Below are 25,592 nucleotides of genomic sequence, written 5' to 3'. Positions count from 1 at the left end.
AAGGGAGATTATTCCTCACTCTTCTAATTTGCTTATGTCTAAATTATGCAACCATTTTTTACTTTATCTTGGTACAAGGTGTGAGATGCTGGTCTATACCCAAATTGGGTTTTATTGTTTTTCAGGGATTTTCAGCAGTTTTGTCAAATGATGTGTTCTTATTCCAAAAGCTGAAATTAATTATTCTTTAAATGTTTGGCAAAATTCACTTGTGAATCTATCTGGCCCTGGAGATTTTTTCTTGGGCAGTTCATTAATGACTTGTTTAATTTCTTTTTTTAAGATGGGATTACTTAAGGTTTCTATTTTCTGATCTCTTAATGTAAATAATTTAACTTTTCAAAATATATTCATCAATTTTGCTCAGATTGTCAGATTTATTGATATAATTGAACAAAATATTCCCTAATAACTACTTTTATTTCTTCTTTATTGGTGGTAATTTCATTTTTTTCATTTTTGATACTGGATTATTGATTTTCTTTTTTTCTTTTTGTCAATCAAATTTACTAATGACTGATCTATCCTGTTGGCTTTTTCATAAAATCTGCTCCTAGATGTATTTATTAGATCAATAATTTTTTTTAACTTTCAGTCTTATTAATTAAGCTCACCTTTGATTTTCAGGGTTACTAGCTTGGTGTTCAATTGATGATTTTTAGTTTATATTTGAAGTTTTTTTTAGTTGCATGCCTATTTAATTGATCTGTTCTTTTTCCATTTTGTTGATGCAAAGATTTAGAGAAATAAAATTTCCCTTAAGTACTAAAAAAAAAAAAAAAAAAAGAGAATAGCAATTACTGGAGAAAATCCCGAAGGCGGGGGTACACTGGGAAGGGCTCAGGGAGGTGTAAGGGGAAAGGGGAGGGACGGACGGGGAGGAATCAAGGATTATGAAGTTCAGAAGAGCTTCAAGAAATCTGAAAGAAAAGGCACTGTTCTCCTTGCGTGTGGAGACAAGTTTCAGAAGGAAGCTGACTGCAGGTGCAGAGAGAGTCCTGGAGGTAGGAATCTCGGTTAATTCAGGATTGCTCTGGTTTCTCCGCTGGAAGAAGGAGGAGGCTCAGAGGGAAGTGGCAAGATTCCAGTCCGGCAGAACTTCCTCTACCCTGTGCATCATACCAATCTAGAGAGAAACTGGGATCCCCCTGACGTGATGAGAGGTCAGCGCGAGGTAATCCCCGGGACTTGGAGAGTAAATGTGAGCTGGGAGGAAGACAGACTTGGGAAGGGTTGGGTTTGCATCCCCAGCTGGCTTCACGTCGGGGCGCTTCTCTGATTGGGAGTAACTCAATCGGAGGAATTAGGCATGGACCCACACTTAACACCATATACCAAGATAAGATCAAAATGGGTCTATGACCTAGGCATAAAGAACGAGATTATAAATAAATTAGAGGAACATAGAATAGTTTATCTCTCAGACTTGTGGAGGAGAAAGAAATTTGTGACCAAAGATGAACTAGAGACCATTACTGATCACAGAATAGAAAATTTCGATTACATCAAATTAAAAAGCCTTTGTACAAATAAAACTAATGCAAACAAGATTAGAAGGGAAGCAACAAACTGGGAAAACATTTTCACAGTTAAAGGTTCTGATAAAGGCCTCATTTCCAAAATATATAGAGAACTGACTCAAATTATAAGAAATCAAGCCATTCTCCAATTGATAAATGGTCAAAGGATATGAACAGACAATTTTCAGAGGATGAGATTGAAACTATTACCACTCATATGAAAGAGTGTTCCAAATCATTATTGATCAGAGAAATGCAAATTAAGACAACTCTGAGATACCACTACACACCTGTCAGATTGGCTAAGATGACAGGAAAAAATAATGATGAATGTTGGAGGGGATGCGGGAAAACTGGGACACTAATGCATTGTTGGTGGAGTTGTGAACGAATCCAACCATTCTGGAGAGCAATCTGGAATTATGCCCAAAAAATTATCAAAATGTGCATATCCTTTGATCCAGCAGTGTTTCTATTGGGCTTATATCCCAAAGAAATACTAAAGAAGGGAAAGGGACCTGTATGTGCCAAAATGTTTGTAGCAGCCTGTTTGTAGTGGCTAGAAACTGGAAAATGAATGGATGCCCATCAATTGGAGAATGGCTGGGTAAATTGTGGTATATGAATGTTATGGAATATTATTGTTCTGTAAGAAATGACCAGCAGGATGAATACAGAGAGGCTTGGAGAGACCTACATGAACTGATGCTAAGTGAAATGAGCAGAACCAGGAGATCATTATACACTTCGACAACGATATTGTATGAGGACATATCTTGATGGAAGTGGATTTCTTTGACAAAGAGACCTGAGTTTCAATTGATAAATGATGGACAAAAGCAGCTACACCCAAAGAAAGAACACTGGGAAACGAATGTGAACTATCTGCATTTTTGTTTTTCTTCCCGGATGATTTATACCTTCTGAATCCAATTCTCCCTACGCAACAAGAGAACTGTTCGGTTCTGCAAACATATATTGTATCTAGGATATACTGCAACATACCCAACATATAAAGGACTGCTTGCCATCTAGGGGAGGGGGTGGAGGGAGGGAGGGAAAAAAAAAATCGGAACAGAAATGAGTGTCAATATAATGTAATTATTAAATAAAAAATTTAAAAAATAAAAAAAAAAGAAAAGTTGATCATCAAAAAAAATAAATAAATAAATGTGAACTATCTGCAAAAAAAAAAAAAAAAAAAAAAAAAAAAAAAGAAACTGAATGGGAGAAACTGATTTTTGTTTTCTCCTCTAAGTGAAATTTAGTATTTTTTAAATTTATTAATACAGGCAACGCTTCTGATTCTGGAATCCCATAGGCTTCATCAGACTGACAAAGAGGTCCATGAACACACAAAAAGGTTAAGAACTCTTGGCCAGAGCCAGGTTCCAGGAAGGAAGACACGATTGAGAATAGCAATTACTGCTTGTACAAAAGACTTTTAATTTCATACAATGAAAATTATCTTCTTTACATTTCATAATGCTTTCTATTTCTTCTTTGGTCTTTAATCATGAATTTTCTCCCTTTCCATAGATCTGAAAGGGAGATTATTCCTCACTCTTCTAATTTGCTTATGTCTAAATTATGCAACCATTTTTTACTTTATCTTGGTACAAGGTGTGAGATGCTGGTCTATACCCAAATTGGGTTTTATTGTTTTTCAGGGATTTTCAGCAGTTTTGTCAAATGATGTGTTCTTATTCCAAAAGCTGAAATTAATTATTCTTTAAATGTTTGGCAAAATTCACTTGTGAATCTATCTGGCCCTGGAGATTTTTTCTTGGGCAGTTCATTAATGACTTGTTTAATTTCTTTTTTTAAGATGGGATTACTTAAGGTTTCTATTTTCTGATCTCTTAATGTAAATAATTTAACTTTTCAAAATATATTCATCAATTTTGCTCAGATTGTCAGATTTATTGATATAATTGAACAAAATATTCCCTAATAACTACTTTTATTTCTTCTTTATTGGTGGTAATTTCATTTTTTTCATTTTTGATACTGGATTATTGATTTTCTTTTTTTCTTTTTGTCAATCAAATTTACTAATGACTGATCTATCCTGTTGGCTTTTTCATAAAATCTGCTCCTAGATGTATTTATTAGATCAATAATTTTTTTTAACTTTCAGTCTTATTAATTAAGCTCACCTTTGATTTTCAGGGTTACTAGCTTGGTGTTCAATTGATGATTTTTAGTTTATATTTGAAGTTTTTTTTAGTTGCATGCCTATTTAATTGATCTGTTCTTTTTCCATTTTGTTGATGCAAAGATTTAGAGAAATAAAATTTCCCTTAAGTACTAAAAAAAAAAAAAAAAAAAAAAAAAAACAGAGAATAGCAATTACTGGAGAAAATCCCGAAGGCGGGGGTACACTGGGAAGGGCTCAGGGAGGTGTAAGGGGAAAGGGGAGGGACGGACGGGGAGGAATCAAGGATTATGAAGTTCAGAAGAGCTTCAAGAAATCTGAAAGAAAAGGCACTGTTCTCCTTGCGTGTGGAGACAAGTTTCAGAAGGAAGCTGACTGCAGGTGCAGAGAGAGTCCTGGAGGTAGGAATCTCGGTTAATTCAGGATTGCTCTGGTTTCTCCGCTGGAAGAAGGAGGAGGCTCAGAGGGAAGTGGCAAGATTCCAGTCCGGCAGAACTTCCTCTACCCTGTGCATCATACCAATCTAGAGAGAAACTGGGATCCCCCTGACGTGATGAGAGGTCAGCGCGAGGTAATCCCCGGGACTTGGAGAGTAAATGTGAGCTGGGAGGAAGACAGACTTGGGAAGGGTTGGGTTTGCATCCCCAGCTGGCTTCACGTCGGGGCGCTTCTCTGATTGGGAGTAACTCAATCGGAGGAAACGTTCTTCTCCTCCTACCTTTGCAGATCTCCTGCTCAGCTTGGTGTCTTTCAGCGAGTAGCTGCAAAGCTCGGGAGGGAAGGAGGAGAGAAAAAGAGGGGAAAGGAAGAAAGGAAGGTACCGGGTCTCGAGTTCAAAAGAGCTGGGATCTTTTTAAGCTGGAAGCGCGTTCAGTCTCGGTTCTGGGGAAGATCTTAAGGAATTGCAAGTGTCTCTGCAACACTAAGCAGATTGTAAACTGCGGATTGTAAATTTTAAATTAAGCTGGTGCTCACTAATTTCAAGAAGTACTAATTATAAGGCTGATGGAAAATTTGCTTGCTTTGAATTCGAAATTCAGTTTACATTTATTTTACTTTGAGTTAATCAGAATGGAGCAGTGGAGAAATGCCTTGATTTGGAGTCAGAAGACGGGTTAAAATCCCATGATTTGAGTACACTATTATTACACTCAGTTCTCTGGAATTGCTTTCTCTCCTCCCAAAACACTTAGATTAAGAGTAGTCAAACTAAATATTAATATATTACTTGGTAAAAGTTCTGAAATGTGGTATCATGGAATGATTTCTCTGCTGTTTTCAAACTGTGATCATGGGCAACTCATTTAAATTCTCTGGGTCTCGGTTTCCTCATTTGTAAATTAAGATTTCCTCCAACTCCATGAATTAGTACTAGCTCCCTTACTTGCTGTGTGTGCCCACTGTAAACTAACCACAAGAAAAAATAGATGAATTTCTTCAGAGGTCAATTAAAGCAATAACTCATAATTTAATTAATTGACAAGATATGCTCCTGAAGCCTGGAAATCCAGCCACACAAATAACAGATATTTTTCTCCTTGAATTACTGTAGGTATGGATGCATTTGTATATTTAATCCCTAATATTATATATGGCTACATATATAATTATTTTGCACTTGTGATTTCTTCAGTGTAGGAACTCCCTTTGCAGAAACTCCCTTTACTCTTGACTATTTTCTTTTTTTAAAAAATTATTACTTTTTAAAATTTATTTTTTATTTTTTTAAAATAACTTTTTATTGACAGAATCTATGCCAGGTTAATTTTTTACAACATTATCCCTTGCACTCACTTCTATTCTGATTTTTCCCCCTCTCTCCCTCCATCCTCTCCCCTAGATGGCAAGCAATCCTATATATGTTAAATATGGCGCAGTATATCCTAGAAACGATATATGTGTGCAGAGCCGAACATCTCTTGTTGCATAGGGAGAATTGGATTCAGAAGATAGAAATAACCCAGGAAGAAAAACAAAAATGCAAACAGTTTGCATTCATTTCCCAGTGTTCTTTCTTTGGGTGTAGCTGCTTCTGTCCATCCTTGATCAACTGAAACTGAGTTAGGTTTCTTTGTCAAAGAAATCCACTTCCATCAGAATACATTCTCATACAGTATCGTTGTCGAAGTATATAATGGTCTCCTGGTTCTGCTCATTTCACTTAGCATCAGTTCATGTAAGTCTCGCCAGTCCTCTCTGTATTCATCCTGCTGGTCATTTCTTACAGAACAATAATAATCCATAACATTCATATATCACAATTTACCCAGCCATTCTCCAATTTGATGGGCATCCATTCAATTTCCAGTTTCTGGCCACTACAAACAGAGCCGCCACAAATATTTTGGCACATACAGGTTCCTTTCCCTTCTTTAGTATCTTTTTGGGGTATAAGCCCAGTAGTAGCACTGCTGGATCAAAGGGTATGCACAGTTTGATAACTTTTTGGGCATAATTCCAGATTGCTCTCCAGAATGGTTGGATTCGTTCTCAACTCCACCAAAAATGCACCAGTGTCCCAGTTTTCCCCGCATCCCCTCCAACATTGATCATTATCTTTTCCTGTCATCTTAGCCAATCCGACAGGTGTGTAGTGGTATCAACTCTTGACTATTTTCAACTATTGTGCTGCTTAGAGAGTTGCATGAGGTCACAGGAGGTTTAGATTTAAGCAACCAGTCAGAATATGTCAGAAGAATTAAGTCTTCTTGACTCTTGGGTCTCTCTCTACTGTCCCAAGCTGCTTCTCACAAGAATGGACTCCTATAAAGATTACTATTTATATAAATATTGATGATGGATTAGAAAAATCACCCTGGAATGCCTAGACATAGGGAATTAGGATCGACTTTGTTTTCTTTCTCCTTCATCCTGTGTGATATCTTTACTGAGATGTGTATTTGGGGGGGAGAGGGGGATATTTGAGATTCCTCTAAGTTTATATTGGTTGAGTGGAATGATAGTCTTTTCCTTCTTCTTCCCCTTCTTTGTTATTTTTCCTGCCATTGTTTCCATAAGGTGCTCTCAATTTCTCTAATTCTATGGCTAGAATATCCCTGGGCTGTCATTTGACCTGCTGACTTAAATCTACAGAACCTTGGACCCAGTCTACTGACATCACTATTTATCTTATATGTTCTCTTTTTCCTGGCTCTATCATTTTCTTTTACATGGCCCCAGGGCTGCCTTTAGATACCATCTAAATTCGCTTAATTCTGTTCACCTTTAGGCAAAATCTACTGTTGTTGGTGGAGACTGCTAAGGTCCCAACTGGAAAGCATTTTTGCAAATGACTACTTTTCACTTTTCTGGAGCTTTTATGTGTCAAATGCTCACTGTAGGAGGATGAGTTTCTTGAGACTTATGTATATGTAAATATGTATACAAAATATTGCTTGTATATCCTAATACCCATATATAAATGAATGATTTTCATTTTTTTCTGCAAGATTAAGAAAAAAAAACCTTGTGTCGGTGGATCTGGATTTCCAGGTTTCAGGAGTAATTTCTTGATTATGCTCTAATTAGATTATAGATTAAGTATGGATTATTGCTTTAATTGACTTCTGAAGAAATCTGTCCAACTACAAAGGTCTTAATTTTCTTGTTTACATTCTTAGGGCTTGACATAATAAGCAATTAAATTAATTTTTAAAAATTATTATTCATTCATTCACTGCAATATAATTGTCTTTGTTAAATCAAAGGCACTATTTTCCAAGTAGTTTTCTTAACTGGAATCTACTTGTTAGGTCTCACAGATTTCATTTCTGTTTTATCCTAACTGAATTAATATTACATGATGTCCATGAAATGTTTTTCAAAAAGGCATATTTTATATTGTGTATACTGTGTGTCAGGCACTATGCTAAGTGCTTTGCAAATATTCTGTCATTTGATTTTCATAACAACTCTTTGACTTAGATGCTATTGTTATTCTCATTTTACCATTGAGAAAACTGAAGCAAACAAGTGAAGTCACTTTGCCAAGTATCATATCTAGTTAAGTGTCAGAAATCAAATTTAAACTGAGACTTTCCAGACTTCATGCCCAACTTATTTCCAGTGAACCCATCTAGCTGTCACTATCTATAAATTATCAAAAAGGTTCAGAAGTGGACTTCGGGTATGCTAGGAAATTACTTTTATGGAGGATTAATGGAGAGAAATGGAAAAAAAAATGGTCAAGGATGAGAAAATGTGGATGAGTTGAAGTCTGCACTGATGAAGAAGGTAGCAACAAATATAAAAGCATAAAGTTAGCTTAGAAACAAAACAAAACAAAACTTAACCCCAAATAAAAAACCCAACAACAAAAACTCAAAAGCAAAAAGCTGACAGTCAATGCCATATTTATTTTTATATGTAATATTATTCATAAAAGTCTTTTCAAATAATTCTATTGTTTAAACTTCATTTTCTCTCTAGGAATCAATCCTTTTAATAACATATAATTAAATTTCTAGAGTGCAATATAAGATTTTATAGAGCATTCAGAGAATGAATGGTTTAGGACAAATTCCAAAAAGAATCCGGTACTGGCCTTGAAAAAATTTAAATTGCAAACACATTCTGGGCCCCCTTCTATCTAAGAAAACCTTGGAGTAAGATAAGGAGCATTTATAGGGAGTCAGGATGAGGAATTTCTCCTTTCTCCAAATGGTTAATCCTCTTGCCTAGACAGCGGTAAGGCTTGCAGTATAATGAATAAGGCCCACAACACAATAATAATCTATGATTATTGCCTTTTGATAACTGGACTTTCTTTTCTGCTTAAAGTAATTGTTTTTACATATATATGTGTGTGTGTGTGTGTGTGTGTGTGTGTGTGTGTGTAAATGTAAAACTTTATCTATAGTTCTCTATTTCTCCCCACACTCCCCAATCTATGCCAGAAGGCTATTTCTTATTATAAAGTATAAAGGGGAAAAAAAATCCACAAAATTTTTTGAAAAGTGTATTTTTATATGTGAGATTCTACATCTATGCTCCAGATTTTCATCTTGTAGCTCACTCCGAATTTGAAATTTACATATTAAAAGTACCATCCTATCCTATGACCACTAACTGATTGGATGTTTCTTTCCTGAATGGCAAGTATTTAAGGAAGGTGTCCAGGCTAGCCATGTCTCATTTCTCTCCTGTTTGCTTTTTGGATTTTCCCTATAAATCATTTACCTTATCATTCTCCCTCTTTCAAGTTTTTTTTTTTTTTTTTCATGTGTTGTCTTTCTCCATTAAAGCATAAGTTCTTTGAGGACCAAGGGTCTTTCTTTCTACTTGTATTTATATTTTCAGATCTTAGCACAGTGTCTGGCACACAGGAAGCACCTAATAAATTCTTCTTGACTGGAGAAGGAAGTGGCAAACTCCTCCAGAATCTTTGCCCAGAAATCCCCAAATGAATTCATGACGAGTTGGACACAACAGAAACAACTGAACAAATTTGTAACCTGATTCTAGGTACCTACTTTCATATACCCTATGGTCCAACCAAACTAGCTGTTTTTGTTTTTCCTTACACAAGGACACTATCTCTGATCTTCTGTTTGTCTTCCTAGAAACAGACTTTTCCCTTCCCAGATTAATTTTTTTTTTTAGAACAGGGTAAAAGAGGTCATTTTTTTTTTTTGCCTCATTTGTTACCTTAGTCTTAATCACTGATTGAGCGGGGCTTAGTTTTAAAAGGTTGAGAAATCCCAATGCCTCTAAGGCCATCCCAAGTCTCCTTGATCTATATCTTCTTCCCTTAGGACCTAGATCTCTATGGAGAGGAAAGTGAGGCAGGTGACCTTTGGCAGCCTTCTCTCATTTAAATCCAGTTCATTTGTTAATCATGACGTCATCTTCCAGATGTACTGCTCCTCTTCGAGAACGAAGGATAAACAACAACAAACTTCTAAGTCTGAACTATATTGTCCTTATCTCTCCCCAATAGAATCTTTTGTTTCTCTCAAAGTTTAGATCAAGTTCCATCTTCCTAGACTGAGGCATTTACTAATCCTCTCCATCAGATTAGAATACACACACACACACACACACACATACATATATATATATATTTTAAAATTCATTGTTTTCCCGATGGAATGTTAGCTCCAGAGAAGCTAACTTTGTTTTTGAAATTTTTGTACTTAGCTTGTAATGAGCACTTAAAAATTGAGTTTTAGTTAATTGATGCTAGAAATTACCTAATTTTTAGGATCAAGTGTGAAAATATCTTTTTAAACCCTTTCACTCATGGGGGCCAGCTTCTTCCTTTGCAAAAACAAAGAGATCCGGCTAGTTAACTCTTAAGATCCCTTTAATCTCTTTATAAATGCAAAAGAAAGGAAAAAGGAGTCCTTTGAATACACTACTAGAAATAGGTTTTTTTTTTTTTTTTTTTTTTTTTGCATTCTATTGCTTACTTCTAGATCTTGGGTCTTGTTTTGTTGAATACTTTGAAAATTTAGATGGATTTGATTGAAGTAATAGGATGGTTGAGATGGAAAAAATTTCAGAAATTGCAACTTATAAGTGAAATCAGACGAGCACAGAGCTCTGCTAGAGTTCCGTTGGCTATAGCTAAACTTTGCTCTCCCTCTTTTGTGGTGCCAGAAATATACAGTTAATTTTTTATTATGTTTGAATGAATGCTATTTAGGCTAAACTCTGTTCGTTATACTCAGACAAGGCTACAGAGAATTTTAAAAGGCCATTCATTGGAATATAGAAATATATAGTATTTCAGTGCAAAACATTCTTTGTGATGGGAATTTAGCTGTATTACTAATTAGGGTAATGTTTATTTTAATTAATTAGAGCAAAGCCTAAACTGAACCTTTTAAATCTGGGGCAATGAACTTAAAAACCCCACAACTAAATAACTTTAATTATTAAATTAAAATTAAATATTTAATTAATAATGTTGGATTTCAACATAATTTTTTTTGTAATTTTGCATATCTTATTTTATGCATTGAAAGATATTCTGAAAAGGGGTCTCTAGGCTTCACCAGATTACCAAAAGGGTATATGACGGAGTTAAGGAATGCCTTCTTTAAGATTATAAATTGTATAGAAGATACTGACTTGGATTGAGTAAGGGAATTTTCTAATCCAGGGAGGGTATTTCCTTACTGAAAAAAAATCACAAATCCTGCTCCTGGCTGTGGATTTTCGTGTACCTTAAGGAATGAGACAGCTATGCATAGTGGATTGTGTAGGCAGGATTTACAATACTGCTGCTTGCGGCTGAACAAGTTGTGATGTAAAAAAATGTAATAGAATATTATTGTGCTTTTTGAAATGATGAGCAGACTTAATTTCAGAAAAAAACATGGAAAGATTTAAATGAACTAATGCTGAGTGAAGTGAGCAGAACCAGGAGAACATTGTCCACAGTAACAGCAAGATCATATGATGATGAATTATGATAGATTTAGCTCTTAAGGATATACAATGATCCAAGACAATTCCAAAAGATTCATGATGGACTCTACATCCAGAGAAAGGGTCTAACTGTAGATTAAAGCATACCATTTTCACTTTTTAGTTTTGTCTTTTCTTTCTAATGTTCCCCCCCCTTTGTTCTGATTCTTCTTTCACAACATGATGAATGTAGAAATATGAATATACATTTATAAACTTAATTTAATTGCTTTCAGGCTTAGGGAGGGGAGAGAAGGAAGGAGATAAATTTGGAATTCAAAAAACTTAGAAAACTGAATACTGAAAACTATTTTTACATGTAACTGGGAAAAAATACTATGAAGTGGAAAAAAATATTGCTGCCTAATTTGACCCTAGTTATGTGCTTCTAATCGTCTCAGGCAATTAACACTTAAGATGATAAATTGCAAAACAGTTGCAGAATTGCATTGTTATGGAGAATCCTCAAATTCCTTTAATCAATGAACTCCAGGTCGAGTTAAAAAAAAAAAGAAAAAAAATTAATATAGTAAGTAGTTTAGTGTTTAGTAAGAAAGATTTGAAGACCATGGTTCAGTTAGCCCCCGTGTAGTTGGGTAAGTCTTTGAGCCTGTTTCCTTATCTATAAAATGGGAATAATGACAGCTATATGACATAGGTATGGGCTCTTAGGAGTTTGTTTTTGTTTTTGTTTTTGCTTTTTTTGCTGTGTTAATCTCAAAGCTCTATTTGAGTGTCTTTTGGGATTGGTCTTATGTTACACTTGCTATACTTTGTCTTTTTTCTAGGGAAAGAGTCCAGAAAGTAGACTGTCTGCCTCTGGAAATACAGTTTACTAAGCTTGGTATCATGGATAAATGCTCATGAGTAGTCCTAGTCACTTTTCAGGAGCAGTATAAACTATTTTTACCTTATCTCTTTGGAAAAATTGAGTGTTTTTATTTCTGAATAATATCCTCACTGGCTCGTCAATTTTTGGGAGGAGATGGAGGGCTGTGAGTGTTTTGTTTTGTTTTTGTTTTGTTATAGGGAACTATCTGGGAAAAGTTTCCCTGTCTCAAAACATATTTTCAACTGCTTTGTAATTGATAACCTGAGAGAGCTGTCTGGAGGGTATTTAGGGGATAAGTGCCTTGGGTATCGCCATACAACCAGCAGTGTCAGAGGCAGGATTTTAACTGAGGTCCTGTCTGTGTCCATCATGCCCAGTCTTCTCACTCCCTTATTCATAGGGACCTGAACAGGGGTTGGGTTTGTGATTTCATTTGCATAGGGAATTCTCAGATTAAGAAATTCCCTTTACAATGCAAGTTGTTACCTTCTCTGCAATTTAGTCTCAAAAAGTTGCCTTGAGCACTGACATGCTCACAGTCACACAACTTGTTTCAGGGGCAAAACTTATGTCGTGTTGGTTGTAAAAATCCCTGATTATCCCTAGAGGAAGTTAATAGAAAAAAATGGATAAAAGTCTGGGCCTATAATCAAAAAGACGAGTTCAAAAACAGCCTGAGAAATTTCCTGGTTGTATTGTCACTTAGCTTACATATCTTAGTTTCCTCTATTGTAAAATGAGTATAATAATAACTACCTAATTGTTATTATGAGGATCAAATAGATAATATTTGCTAAAGTGCTTAGCATAGTGCCTGACTTGTACTATATTAATGCTTATTTTATTCCCTAATTCATAATACATGCTAAATTTCATCATAGTGGGTTTGTAATATTATTTGTACCATAATCTTGTTTCAGAGCTCTGCCTTATGAGATTAGCCCTGTGTCAAAGTGTGCAATAATAGAACACATTTTTAAGAACTCTAGAGTATCTCTGCTTGTAAGATGTGGTTTTTGTTTGTTTATTGACTGTGAATATTCCCTCCATGGATAGTGATTCTTCTATGACTAAGGAGATCAGTAATGAATCATAGTTTAATAGTTGGAAGATATTTCTAAGATACCCTTTTTACCCTAATTTTACCCTCATATCCTCATTTTAGAAACTGAAGCCCAGAGAAATGAATTGATTTATCCCAGGTCATGACTATAATCAGTGACTGAACAAGGATTCACACCCATGTATGAAGTTTCCCTTCAGACCCAGCACTTCTTGCACTGTGCCAACTGCTTACCCTCAAGAGTTATTATTTCAGTGGAAAAAATATCCTTTCCCTTATGCTCACCATCATCCAGGCTAGTCATGAACCCCTTTTACTTGGGGAGGTTAGTCTTTTTTTTTTTTTTAAATACATTTTTGTTTATATCTTTTAAAAAACAAAACAAAACATTGCCAGATTTCACTTTTTATCCCTTTCAGTCATTCCTTTTGATAATATTTTTTAAGCAAATAAAATAAAAAAAATAACAACAAAATCATCAATATATATTTTTAAAATCTGAAAACAGATGTTGTTTCCTCCCAATGGACCTCTCACCTCTGCAAAGGAATTGGGCAGGGGAAGAAAAAGAGGTCTTTTTCATAGGTCTTCTTTGAAGCCATCTTTATTTTTTGTAGTTTTGTGCTTGCTGTTCTTCCTACTCACATTTGTAGTCAAGAATATATTGTTTTCTTGGCTCTGTTAATTTAAGTCTGCATCGGTTCATCTGTTTCCCTGATCTTTCTATCATATTTGTTGTTTTTTATAGCCCAGTCATATATTAATGTATTACAATATGTTTAGCTATTCTCCAAGTGGCAAAGTGGCTAGGCTACTACTACCAGAACTGGAGTTGGTAATATTCATTTTCCTGAGTTCACTTCCAGACAGACACTTGGTAACTGTGTGACTCTGGGCAAGTCACTTAACCCTGTTTGCTTCAATTTCCTCATCTGTAAAACGAGCTGGAGAGGGAAATGACAAACCACTCTAGTATCTTTGCCATGAAAAAATGGGGTCACAAAGAGTCAGAAATGACAAAAATTCCTCAACAAAAAAATTTGTTTCAAGGTCTTTGCTGCCATCAAAAATGCTGATATCATTATTTTTCCATTTATATGGACTTGCTTTTTATCACTGACTTAATTGAATGTCATTAGGTCATTTTTATGATGATGAGAGAGCTAAAGCTCATCAAAGGGTGCATATTCTGAACCTTTCCCTTGTGGTAGGATCTTCCAAAACATGCTCTTTCCTAGTGTCACATTTGAGAACCCAAGATTACCTATCTATTACAATGAAACATTGGAGTAAAGAAAGCCATATTCTCAGGCATGTCCAATGTGGGAATTTGTTATGCTATTCATATTTATGAAGTTTTTGTTGTTGATGTTCAATTGGGGTTGAAGGGTGGGACAAGGGTAAAGGGGAGGAAGAACAATGGGACAGACAGATTATAAATACCTGTAAAAATAAATGAATTTTAAAAATGAGGCATTGAAATAGGAATTGAGGAATAATAATATTAACCACTCAGACCTATTTAGCACTCAAAGAGAAAAATTGGCTTGCAAATCATGTGAATTGCAAGGGCTTATAAGCATTAAGAGCATTACTATACCTTATTATTATTATTATTTTTAATCCAAGTCTTGCATACTGACCTTTATTCTGAAATACTATTTAATCTCCATGAGAAATCCAAGGTCTGGATCTTGAGAATTAAAAGTATGAGAATACATACTTTTTGTTTATATTTACTTATTATTAAAAACATTTTGTTTATTCTCTGTTATGACTTCATATTTTTTAAACATATTCTTTCTACCTTCCATAATCAGTGAATGTTCTCTTATAACAAAGAATTAAAAGAAAGAAGAGAAAATGAAAGTAATTCAATAAAACTTGCCAAGGTATTAGTTATAACTGATATGTGCAATCTTCCACACCAGTAGTCCTCCACTTTATGTAATACTTTAGCTATCATCTAGCTATTCTTTCTTTCTTTCTTTCTTTCTTTCTTCCTTCCTTCCTTCCTTCCTTCCTTCCTTCCTTCCTTCCTTCCTTCCTTCCTTCCTTCCTTCCTTCCTTTCTTTCTTTCTTTCTTTCTTTCTTTCTCTCTTTCTTTCTTTCTTTCTTTCTCTCTTTCTTTCTTTCTTTCTTTCTTTCTTTCTTTCTTTCTTTCTTCTTTCTTTCTTCTTTCTTTCTTTCTTCTTTCTTTCTTCTTTCTTTCTTTCTTCTCTATCTCTCCTCTATCTACTTATCCATTTATTTATTGCCTTTCCCATTATTTTGGTAGAGAAGAAAGGCAATTAAAAATCTAATAAGGCACTAATGATATATTTCTATTTCTTCTTTGAAGGTGGTTTTGAGGTATGTGGTTCAGCAGGAAGTTTTCTTTCCTGCCTCACTGGTTTTGATTTCACTTGGATAACAAAAGACAAGATTGGGGCAGCTGGGTGGCATAGTGGATAGAGCAGCAGCCCTGAAGTCAGGAGGATCTGAGTTCAAAAGTAGTCTCAGACACTTAACACTTCCTAGCTGTGTGACCCTGGGCAAGTCACTTAACCCCAATTGCCTCAGGGGGAAAAAAGATTTAGAAAGAAGTGTCAAAAAAAAAAAAAAAAGGCTAGAATTTATTTTGAATATTCAGTTGGGCTGGTGAGTAGTGGAGTTTACTACTTCAGAAGGGCAATAGAGTTGTCTCTAAACCAAAGGATTTTGAAAGAATGTCTTTGGTTCAGGATTTTTTTCCTCCCTCCTCCTCCTGTTTAGAATGAAAGGGTCTGCTCTTATCCATTTTCTTCCTCCACTTTTCAAATCCAATAGACAAAACTTTTCTTGCATGACTGATAATGAAAACTACCCACCTCACCTCATCTTATGTGAATATGTGATATTGAAGTTTTATCCACAAAAACAAACCACGTGCAACCCCATCCTCAAAACACCTTCATTTTGATTAGGTTATCCCTGTGACATTTCTCCTTCCTTTAGTGGCTAATCTTGGGAGAGCTTCACTCTTTTCAATTGTAGTCTGGTTTCTAACCTCATCATTCAACTGAAACTGCTCTCTAAAATTACTAAAAATTAAATGGCCTTTTCTCAATCTTCATCTTGATTTTCTTGATCTCTCTTTGATACTTTTTTATCTCTTGATTCTTCTTTAATACTTCTCAGTCTCATTTATTCTTCAGGTCAGTCCCACTAACCTCAAGGCTCCTTCCTGGGCTCTTTTCTCCTCTGTTTTAGTACTGTTTCAGTTAGTGATCTCATCACTGCTCTTAGTTTTGATTATCATCTCTGTACCAATGACTCTGATATCTACTTGCCTAGCCTCAACCTCATTTCTGGACCCTAGTCTTACATATTTAGATATCTTGAACTGGATGTCCTATATACAAGAAGTTACCTATCACAAGATATAATGTTGTTGTCTGGAAAGTCAAGAGGCATTTGGAGGAACTCAGTACAGAGAGAAAGGGACCAGCATGTTTTTTGTTCTTTGGATTTTTTTTTTTTGATGTTAAAGAGTAAAATATTGATTTTAAAATTGACAATTTTAATATTTAAGACTTCATGCTGGAACTTTTTTTTTCAACTGGCATCAAAAGGTTACATTAGGCAGAGAGGTGGGTTGAATTCTGCGGGGCAACTCTTAAAGGTCTCAAAAAATCTCTTTCTTCTATGAAAATCATCATTATTATTCCAAAAGCCATAGCAGAGAAGCCAAAGCAAAAAGTAGATGATTTTAAGAAGAATTTTTCAGAAATGTAGCCAACAGCAGCAAGTATGAAAATAATTAATCCACTTACAACTATTATTCCTCCAATGCAGATAATAATAAGGGGTTTTTGGTATTTAGTCCAGAAAATTACTTCTTGCCTTCTCCTTTGAGAAGTTGGTGGTAGAGCAACACTATTGTCCATATCTTTCTTTGGACCTTGTGATCCTAAGAACAGATGAACTTTTTGCTTGGTTTACTTTTTGGAGGTGACTCCAAGGTGAGAAGACTCGGCTGTGAAGGAAGTTCAATGTTGGGACTGCAATAGAATCCTGATGTTGATGTCTGGAAAGGTCTGAAAAGAGGAAGAATTAAGGCTTCATGTTAAGAAAAACCTGATCATGAAAAACTATCAAAAAATTGGATAGACTTGCCTCTATCCAAGGCAAGTTTTCAAGCACAGGTTAGATGACTAGTCAATCCATTAGTCAACTAACAATGGACCTAATATGTGCTAGAAAACAGGTTCTGCTTTCCTGAAGCTTATATTCTATTGCAGAAAATTTGTATGTATAATATAAGCAAAGTAAATGCAGGGTAGTTTCCAGAAGAAAAGATTGGAAAGCTAGAAATCACAGAAGGGATTGTTTGAGTTATGGGTGAAACAAGCTAGAAATTCTAAGAGATAGAGATGACTGGAGTGGGGGAGGTGAGAGTTAGAAGGGAGACAGTCTGTACAAAGGCAAAGAGATCTAGGCGGAATGTTCTAAGTGAAAATAGCGAGAAGACCAGTTTGGTAGGAATGTAGAAAGCTTTAAAGGGAATAATTTGTAATAAATTTGGAAAGGCAGGCTGGGGCCAGATTGGGACAATCTTTAAATGCCACCCAGAGGGATTTGTATTTGATTCAGTAGGCAAATAGAAAACCACTGGATTTTATTGAGCATATTAGTGAAATGGTCTGCTGTGCATTAGGCAAGGGTATGCTTGGTAAATATTTAACAACTAGCTCACCAAAAATGCAAGATTTGATTTTAAGTTAAATCTGCATCATTGACATCTTCTCCATCACTTTCTTAACCCTAGACAATCAATAAAAGCTACAAATCAAACCCTGATTTGTATGATTTACTAATTTCTGAAGTGCAAATGGTCACATAGAAAATTTAAATTGTCAACTCTCCAAACCTCCTTCTGGCAGCTGTGTGGAGATTGGTGGGGAAAGAGTCTTGAGGTAGGGATATCAATTAAGAGACAACTGCAATTTTCCAGAAGAGAGGTAATGAAAATGATTTATCAAGTACATTATAGGGATTCCCCCCCCCCCCAGTTAACCACTTAATTCCCTTCCAGTTAAAAAATCAATGATTCTGTGATTCATTACTTTGTTGTATCTCCAGTCTATTCTTCAGTCACATTTCCTACTACCAATTATGTTCAGTATCCTTTTTCAATATATTTTAAAATTTTTATTTTATTTTCAATTTATTGAATAAATCAATCATTTTCATAATGTTATATAATTTAAGAAGATGCACTTGAAATTGCAGTTCTATTATGTACAACTTGTTATTCTTTTTAAATATATAATAAAGTTATCATGTAAGTTTCTTTTATTTTTTTCTCTTTTCAGCCCATCCTAGAGATGGCTACTATCAGAAACAAATATGTGTATGCATATATATGTGCATTTTTGTTTATATATGTAAATGTATACATATCTATCATTAATTTTCTTTCAATAAAACCCCCCTTTTCTTGATCCTTACATTTCTTGGAGACATTATACCTTTCATTCTCTTCACTGCTAAAAACCCAGAAAGAGTTCTCTTTATTTTGTGTCTATTTCCTTTAAAGTCATTTATTATTTAGCCTCTTCCTTGCATTTATCAAATGTCCACTATATGTCAGCCACAGTGCTAAGTACTGAGAATGCAAATAAAGGTGAAGACATGCTTTTCCCTCAGTGAGGAAGGATAACATATTAATAACTAAGTACAAATGATGTAGGAAGAATAAATTGGAACCAGTCTCAGAGGGAAGACCTAGCATTTTACAGATGACTTTCAGACGATAAAGATGAGGCCATAAACAAGCCTCCCCTACTTATTTGATTTTGTCAAAAATGGGTCTTTTCTCCATAAGTGATTTTTTTTTTTCAGGGGACAAAGTAGACCTCTGTCCTACATTTCTCCCTCTTTAGAAAAGAGAAGGAACTGTTCATCCACAACTGATTTATTTATAAAGTAAGTCCACCTGGTGTTCTTCAGATCTTTGGCCTGGATCAGTTAATCCTTGCTAACCTTTGTGATTACTGTCTGCCTCTGCTGTAGCTTTATAAACAACCTGCAGCAGGTTTTTGTCCTCATCTTGCCTTGTTGCACACAGGCAGTTTTACTCTTTGACCTGATGGTAAACAAGTGAACATTGTGGGATTAAAAAGGAGTAGTAGAAAGACCTAAAATCCAAATCTCAACATTATTTGTTCTCAGACCAATCTCTAGGGTAAATATAAACTAATTTAAGCCTTTAACTGTTAATATCTTATACAATCTGGAACAGAATGCAGAGGTAAATAATAAACGGCACAAGACTGTATCTTTCTTTCTGGCTGTTTTGCTGGAGAGTTTCTCCAGCCTTTATTACCATTGACTTTAAGAAAGAAAGAAAACTTCACAGTTTGACAAATACTTCTATAATTGTGGTTTACTGAATACTACGATTTGTATGAGAATGTGAGATCCTTGAGAGAGTTTTTCACTTTTAACTTTGGATCTCTAGCACCTAGCATTGTGCATGGCAAAAAAGTAGTAAGTAGGCTCTTTCTTAATAAATGCTTGTTAATATCTATATTAATCTGTATGTCTGTCTGTCTATCTGTCTATCTATCTAATCTTTCTGCAATATAGAACATTCCATTTATCCAATGGAAAATTTTTTCATTAGTCTGGAATTTCTTTTTCCAGTTAGATACATAGAATATTTATTAAAAGTGCTTACTTAGCCAGAAACTGTGCTAAGAGCTGGACATGCAGATATAGGTAAATAAGACAGGCCTTGCCTTTAAAAAAGATTACCCTGTTGAGGAATTAGCCCTCAATTAGAGGATTAATTTTTAGATTTTTTTTTCTGCTCTCATTCAGAATCTAAACTATGGGATGTTGCTATTTATTTCATAGTCAAGAATATTTTTCTTTGAAGAGTTTAATGCACTACAAAAAGAAACTTCCAATCTGTGGTTTATTTCATTGACTCCTGCCATATAGGGTGACAGACACCTCTGAAGATAGCTAAATAGCAAGACAATAACCTATCATATGATTAATAAGTCAAGGAAATGGGGAAAATGATGGATTTTAGTTTCCCTTTCTGTAAAATGAGAAGATTAGACCAAATGATTGCTGTGGTTCCTTCCTGATCTCAGTCCACCACAAATTCAAGTATAGAACATATTCCCATGCCTGAACTTAATATACAGATCCTAGGAAACTGTCATGATTTTTGACTTATGAGAGGATTCATCAGAGTTGTTTTAATTAACTTTTCTCTGTTGATTATTGTTATTTTGAACCACTTTTTCAGCATGTAACTTGTATTCTTTTGAAAACTACTGGCTACATGGTATAGTAGATGGAATGCTAGGCTTGGACTCTGGAAGTCTTCAATTAAAATCCTTCCTCTGACACTTACTGAATTTAATTAACATGTCCAAAATTCTATGTCTCATTTTATACTTTGATTATATCATTCAGCTTTCAGGAGTAGTACACTTCATCCTCACTGGAATACTTGTTGGTTACGACTTTGATCAGAAGTTTTAAGTCCTTCAAAGTTTTTCTTTACAATACTAATTGTCATCATAGTAATTGGTCTCCTCCTTCCAGATTATGGATATTTTTAATACTCTTGATTTTTTTTTCTTAATGGATAGTTAGCCCAAACTCTTTTGAATGAGTGTAGATCGAATTTATGAGGCTCTGTGATATTCTGGGGTTTCAGTCTACACAATCTCTCCTACAAATACAGCTTGTGAAAGCTTGCCTATTCCCTTGTAATGCCCTCATCAAGCATTTTTATCAATTAATGTGTAGGTTGTTTGCATAAAAGTTTTGCATAGCTGGCAAAATAGGTGGATTGGCTGTGACTGATATTCATTTGGCTACTCTCTTCCTTGTATAATTAGAAGGTCTTCAACTTTTTATGTCTTTGTATCTTTCCTTTCTTCAGATACTTTTATGACTAGAGTTGATATTACTCTTTTTCTTTGCTTCCTGACTGTAGGGTCTCACCAACTATAAGGCTTCTTTTTATTTGGATTCTGCACTGGATTTTCTTCATGATAATAGTAAAAAATTTTGGCAAGTTTATTTCTTGTCATGTTTTATATTAATATATTTAGGATAATGGAACAAAATTATCTTTGTTGTTTCATCTTTTCAAGGAATGAGAATGGATTTTGCCAGGCATGTAATCACACTTCTTGGAAGGAAAACCTTTAAGTCTGTTTTATTTAACTGAATCAGATACTTTGTTGTAGTTCAAATAAAATCAGTATGATGAGCTCTTTATCTTTCTTTTTCTTTCAGTTGTCTAGATGTACAGATGAGATCTATTATGGAATACAGCTTGTGAAAGCTTGCCTATTCCCTTATCAAGCATTTTTATCAATTAATGTGTAGGTTGTTTGCATAAAAGTTTTGCATAGCTGGCAAAATAGGTGGATTGGCTATGACTGATATTCATTTGGCTACTCTCTTCTTTGTATAATTAGAAGGTCTTCAACGTTTTATGTCTTTGTATCTTCCCTTTCTTCAGATACTTTTATGACTAGAGTTGATTTTACTCTTTTTCTTTGCTTCCTGACTTCCTTCAAATTCCAGTTAAAATCTTACTATCCTGGTGAAGCTTTTCCCCCATTTCCCTCAAACTAGAACCTTCCTTCCATGTGTATTGTGTATCAGAGGTCCTCAAATTTTTTAAATAGGGGGCCAGTTCACTGTCCCTCAGACTGTTGGAGAGTTAGACTATAGTAAAAATAAAAACTTTATTTTGTGGGCCTTTCAATAAAGAAACTTCATAGCCCTGGGTGAGGGGGATAAACATCCTCAGCTGCTGCTTCTGGACCGCAGGCCGTAGTTTGAGGACCTCTGGATATAGTTGTATTTATGTTGTTTTCCCCAGTAGACAGTGAGCGTTTTAACAACAGAAATTGTCTTTTTGTTTTTGTTTGTACCATCATTACTTAGCACAGTGTTAATGGAGGGCCGTCTACATTCATCTTGATCTATATCTGGACACTGGCTCCAGATGGCTCTGGAGGGGAAAATGAGGCAAGCGACCTTGCCCTGCCCTCCCTCAGATAAATTTACTTGTCCAATTTACTTCTATGTCACAGCAGTAAGCATCACTTACTGATGTCATGGTCCTCTTTGAGAACAAAGGACAAACAACAGCAGGACACAATGTTTGTTGACAGATTATTGCATCATCAATCTATCCATTTTGAGGAGTTAGCTAGAAAGAATATGAATAGTAATTTTCTAATTCCTTTTGGAAGACTCTCTGACTGCAGTCCAGGGGATTCAAGCCTTTCCTCTGATAAGGAGTAACTCACAGTATCCATTTCTCTATCCTATATCTTGATATATCTCAATGGTGTCCTTTGGTCTCAAATGATCTCTCTCTTCAATCCCCTTCAATCTGAATGAAATTAAACAAACAAACAAACAAAGGAACTCCCAAACCCAAACCCCTCCCATTATCTGAGTTGAGATAACATTAGATTCTTGGTATTCTAGAGGACTGGTATCAAATACAAATAGAAACTCTGCAGGCTATATATTGACTTAGAAGACCACATGTTAATATTATGTGGCATTTGTATCTTTATTTTATTTAACATTTTCCAATACATTTTAATCTAGTTCAGAAGTTTTGCAGCAGGCAGCTTGCAGACCGTGAACAGGGAATTTGACATCCCTCTTCCAGAGGGGTCTCTCTAAAAGATGCTCAAATTCGAAAAAAATTCAATTTTGTTCAAGTCTTGTCTTTGACATTTCAGATATGTGGCCTTTGGCAGCTCATTTAACTTGGACAATTCTAACTTGTAGAGAAAGTATCAACTTGCATTTAGTAGATGGAGTTTCCTCTCGGGAATTCCTCATACCATTGGAATCACAGGTCTACTCCCTGTTTCTGATCCCTCAGTTCCATACTGGCAATAAAGAAGATGAAGGCACATGTATGCATGTCTTGGGGAAGATCAGATCTGAAATAAGAGAAGGTGAAGTTGTTAAATCTTCCAAACTAGTCTTAACTTAGAAAAAAATATCTTTGGAGAACTCTTACCTCTCTTTTGGAATCCATTTTCCTAATTCTTTCTCCAAAGTCCTTCAAGGTATGTATAAAATCCCACAAAGTTTTGCTTTTCTTTTCTCTCTCCCTCTTCCCATTTTATTCTCATGTACTAAGAAGCCCTTAGGTAGGTATTAGGAAATTATTTTATTCAAGTTTGTGTAAAGGTACAATGGAAAGACTTTGAGTCAGAAGGCCTATGTTTGACTTTCTCACTACCAATGAAGCCTGTTTGACATTGGGCAAGTATTTCTCTGGAATCTCAATATTATTGGTAAAATGAGTGTGTTAGACTAGATGACTACTAAGATCTCTTCTGGCTCTGAATCTGTTGTCTGTCTTGAGAAGTTTGGGGCCATGATGTCAACTCCCTCTATTTCCACTCTTTCTGGCCCCTTCCTTTGTCTTACTAACTTGGGGTTAGGAAAAATCTTAATAGATGCTCTATCTAGAGAGATTCAAAGTTTCTCTGGAAATTAAGTCCTGGGGAAATAAAGTAAGATGACAAATGAGTAGGGAATAGAGAAGCCCAAGAAATAGATTTGGAGGTCGGACTATATAATCCAGAAACTCGTCTTCATTTTTATTTAAACATTTTGTTTGCTTCTGTTCCTCATAGGAAAATATACTATTATAACCAAAAAAAAGTTTTTAATGTTTAAAAACTATTGGTTTAGGAAAGGGGCTTTTCTGGGTCTGCATGCGTGATTGTGCTCATGCAAATTTGCATGAGTGCTTGTATGTGTGTGTATGATAAATTCCTTTAACAATCTGGTAAAGCCAGATTCTTCTCAGAGTAGTATTTTTAAATGCATAAAATAAAATACATAGGGTTACAAAGAAAATTAATTATATTGTAATTTTTCCTCCAAATATTCAAAGTTCCAAGTTTAGAACCCCTTGAAATCTAACCATTGATCCCAGGTCAAGAACTTCTAGTAGAGGACAAAAAGCTCCTTTTAATAGCCAGCTTCTACTATTCTTGATTCCCTCCCCTCTATCCTGTGTGACTCTTGATCTAGCAATCATTCTTCCTCCCTCCATTGCTCATGTGTATACTGGGGCCTCTAAATGTGTGAAATCTCCTTAGACCTGAAAACAAATAATCCAAAGGATAACCCAAATCTTCTTTTCCTTTAAATGCTGTCCTAGTTCCCTCCTTCCATAGAGTTCTCTCTTTCCTTTCACTCCTGATTTCTTTAAGATTATAAAGCACCTAGATCAGGCAAATAGAAGCCCTGAGAGTTTAACTGATTTGAACTTAATCCTAGACCTTCAGACTCCAACTACAATAGTCTTTTCATTATATCATGCTGTTTTCCTTCCTTTCTTTCTACTTCCTACCTCTCCACTCCCTTCCTCTCCACCAAATTGATGTTTTAACTTCAGAGCAATTTTGGTCTAAACCAAAGCATTTGAATGAAAAGGAAAAAAAATCAACAACGACAAAATTGTCTTTGAGGTCTTTCCTGCATTCTGACTGTGTTTATTTACTATGGGTTGGTGGTACCTCCTTAAAACATGTTTGATAAGAGGAGAAAAAGAGATCACTTTATTTGAAATCTTATATAGGACTGCCACAGTAAAGGCCTTCCTTACCTAACTAGAGGAGCTTCTTGTAAGTTTTCTTACAAGATTTTATATATAAATATATATCTATACGGATTCACACACATACACACACACACACATATATGTATAGATAAGACATTTTTTCATTATATAAAATTTGGTAGATCACTGCTTACTTAATCCTTTTCAATACGCTTTAGGGTCTCTGTGAAGATTAGTATACTTTTGTAATATTGAAGTCCTGATTATTTTCATCTTCTTTTAAAGAATTGCTATTAATTGATACATTTTGGTTTTGACACAACCAACTTGCCCTCTACAAACTCATAAACAATCACCTTTAAAGTCTAATCCCTAAGAATTATAAAGCAAAACCATTTAAAAGAGTGAATGCTATTAATAGTACATACCAGTTTTTACTTTCCTAGTTGACTGTTACAGGAAAGGGTGTGTACTTTCATCTGAGCAATTTAGTGTCAACATTATTTAATGTATTTGACCTGATATTAATTGCTGTTTAATGTCTGCATTTGCGCAGTGGTAGTCAGTGTGTTAATATTCTTTTGGATTGTTGTTTTTTTTCCATTCTATATCACTTCGTGTTGGTCATTCCATGTTCTTCAGAATTCTACATACTCATAATTCTTTAGAACACTAGAGCCCATTCAATTCATATTCCTCAGTTTCTTTAGCCATTCTCCAATCTTGGGATATGTTATTTGTTTTAAACTTTTTTGCTGTTACAAATTTTGTTGCTAAGACTTTTTGAACAGATAAGTCTTTTCTTTCTGTCCTCAATCAAAAATTATTAAGTACTTATTGTGTGCCATATACACTGTGATGAACTAAAAAATAATATTAGAACATTTGATTGTTTAACATCTTTAGGGTATAAACCTAGTAGTGGGATCCCAGGTTCAAAGGCTATAAACAATTTTATAGTAAATGTTTTTTTTTGAGAAAGCAGTATTTCCAGT

The 25,592-nt window shown here is 35.0% G+C and overlaps 1 long non-coding RNA gene across 1 annotated transcript; it reads right to left on the bottom strand.

Annotated features, from left to right (window-relative positions):
• Positions 1-22,556: 22,556 nt before the first annotated feature.
• LOC127553909 (uncharacterized) lies at positions 22,557-25,187 on the bottom strand. The gene is made up of 2 exons (XR_007951847.1): positions 25,026-25,187; positions 22,557-22,957 (listed from the first exon to the last, which is right to left on the bottom strand). It is a non-coding gene; the product is annotated as an uncharacterized LOC127553909 (long non-coding RNA).
• Between the last annotated feature and the right edge of the window lie 405 nt (positions 25,188-25,592).

Source organism: Antechinus flavipes, chromosome 1, assembly GCF_016432865.1.
Source record: "Antechinus flavipes isolate AdamAnt ecotype Samford, QLD, Australia chromosome 1, AdamAnt_v2, whole genome shotgun sequence".
NCBI classification, from domain to species: Eukaryota; Metazoa; Chordata; class Mammalia; order Dasyuromorphia; family Dasyuridae; genus Antechinus; species Antechinus flavipes.
This window is presented reverse-complemented; position numbering and strand designations above follow the sequence as displayed.